This window comes from Frankliniella occidentalis, unplaced genomic scaffold (genome assembly GCF_000697945.3).
Source record: "Frankliniella occidentalis isolate FOCC.00 unplaced genomic scaffold, Focc_3.1 Scaffold15, whole genome shotgun sequence".
NCBI classification, from domain to species: domain Eukaryota; kingdom Metazoa; phylum Arthropoda; class Insecta; order Thysanoptera; family Thripidae; genus Frankliniella; species Frankliniella occidentalis.
Window position 1 is genome coordinate 1,227,329 of NW_026267145.1, and position 2,437 is coordinate 1,229,765.

The 2,437-nt window shown below is 60.5% G+C and overlaps 1 protein-coding gene across 31 annotated transcripts in view; it reads right to left on the reverse strand.

Moving 5' to 3' along the window:
- Positions 1-2,437, reverse strand: part of LOC113211774 (calcium/calmodulin-dependent protein kinase type II alpha chain) — a 92,015-nt gene that overhangs the window by 27,117 nt on the left and 62,461 nt on the right. The window lies entirely within an intron of this gene.

Consider the following 2,437-nt stretch of genomic DNA (forward strand, 5'->3'; position numbering starts at 1 on the left):
CTCCCGCCCCCCGCAGCACACCGCGAGCGGCGCCAGCGGCATCGATACAACGAGATTGTTAGCAGCAATGTTCGGCGCGGAGGATGTGTGTATCCCCAAGTCAGCGTATATATATACAGGGCAGAACAGAAACAACAAAAAAGTGCTGGAATCAATAAATTAAAATAAGTCGAGGCAGGGCGGCGCGTGGGCCGCGAGGAGGTGGGGACGGGGGAGAGGCGTTGGACCTGGACGGTGCTTTACGGTGCTACGAGGTGCCACGCGCAACACTCAACACAATCATTTTTTTATTTTTTTTTAAATTTTCATCACGTTAACAACCCGACGGCTTGGGCTCGGGGGGCGGGTGGCACAGGGTGGGGCGGGTGAAGCGTGGTAGGCACGTGGACCAGCAGGGCAGAGAGACAAGCAAGCGCGCCCGAGTACCGCCAGCGCCAGGCGGGCGGAGCCAGAGCCGGAGCTCTCGGCCGCAGAGCTATTCGCCTTGCTTATAGCGAGACCGCCGCCGCGCGCCGAGCACCCTTCCCCCACTCAATAAATACCCGGGATCGCTACCGCCACCCGCCCCCGGCCCCGGCGGGGCCCCCCGGCACTGCGGTGGAGGTGAGTCGCCTCGAGAGACGATCCTTCAGGGACGCGTTCTCCCCCCCCCCCTCGTCCCCTTCCCTTCTCCCTCTTTCCGCCATCGTGGTGCTTCCACGGGGCCTATTACGGATCAAATCGAAATTGCTGTCCCAAGACCAAGAGAGACCAGGCAACAGAGAGGGAGGGATGGAAATGGAGACAAAGGAGCTCCCTGGTCCACGCGCGCCCCGCCCCGCCACGACTGATCGCGACACACGACATCGACGGCACGTCGCTTCAGAGCCGTTCGCCCCGACCTCGGCCCCGACGGCAGGCCGAGCGGCAGGCTCACGGAGCAATCCTCGCCTCACCTCGACTCCGTCCGCTTGCTGGCGCGGGAAGCTCGGCGAAGCCCAGCAGAGCACGGTGGTTGAAAACTCGCGCCTCCGCTCTTTCAACGAAGCACGACGTGCCAAAAGCGTTTCAAACCCGTGGGCCCCGTGGCCGTGTCAGGGAGCAGGAGAGGAAAATGCAGAGGGGGGAAAAATGAAGGATGAAAACGGTAGAAATAAGTGGAGTGGATGTTTTACCAAAGAGTTTTCAGAGACCTTTCAGGCGTGCCCTCCCGGACTCGCCAACTCTCCCCTGAGCCCTGCTGGCCCTGCCTCCCCGAGCGCTGCCCCGACCCAGCGAAGATCAAAAGACAATGTTTCTGCAATCGACGTCCCAATTTTCTCATCCTTTGAATGGCAAAGTGTTTGTTGAGCAGCCGGCTAAGCTCGCACTGTGCAAAATAGTAGGAAGGTTTACAGGAAAATTTTAGTTGACGCAAGTTGTGAAATTACAACTTGTTATCGTAAAAACACATGCAGTACGTATAGACTGCTCTGGCGAGTAAAAAGTTTGCCCTCGTACTCGTAAATTTACAACTTAAATGATCATTCCGAGTTTACAATTTTTTTTGTATATTTACGACGACATTTTTCACTGTGGGGAAAGCTGGGGGGAAACGAAAGTAGGGTGGGGTGGTGGGAAGAGGGGAGTGTCGAGTCATGCGCCATCCGGGCCGCATACTTTCCGTGTCAAACGCCTCCGCTGCGAAAACTCAGACAAGGCAGGCAGCCGGTTCGATTGCAAGCTGATCGTGTCGAGGCGTGCGGTACACGGGGGGAGGGGAGGAGACGTCGCCCGGAGCGCCGCTCCTACTGCCTCCGACTCTCTCAAATATTTACGCACCCCCGGACGCGAGCTCCACAATAACACGACGCACGGAACCGATAAAAAACAAAACCGGGGGAGGTGGACAATAACGAAAGACTAACGCAAACTGGGCGGAGGAAAAGTGGGCGGGAAGGGAAAAAGGGAAAGGGGCTTACAATAATCAGCAAGAGCGAGAGGCGATTTTTTTCTTTATTTTCCGTGTAAGGGCAGCGAGGAAGGGGGGCGGGTGGAGGGGGTGCAAAGAGGGGGAAATAAGGATCTTTGGCAAAGGCGTCAGCAGGATGCTCCTTTCAAGGCCTTAATCCCCTCCGCCTTGGCCGCCGGGCCGACAGCCACGGACCTCCCCCAGCAGCCGCCGCCGCTCCCAGCCACAGCAGGGCAGAGCGCGGCCCGCCCCAGCGCCTGCGAGGTAGGCAGCGCAACGCCCAGCAGCACGCCCGCGTCGGGCGGCCGGCCTACCCCCGGGCCTGCAGGGGCTACCTCCAGAGCTGGGCGCCCGGGAGGTAGGCGGCGCAACGCCCAGCAGCACGCCCGCGTCGGGCGGCCGGCCTACCCCCGGGCCTGCAGGCGCTCCAGAGCTGGACGCCCGGGAGGTAGGCAGCCCAACGCCCAGCAGCACGCCCGCGTCGGGCGGCCGGCCTACCCCCGGGCC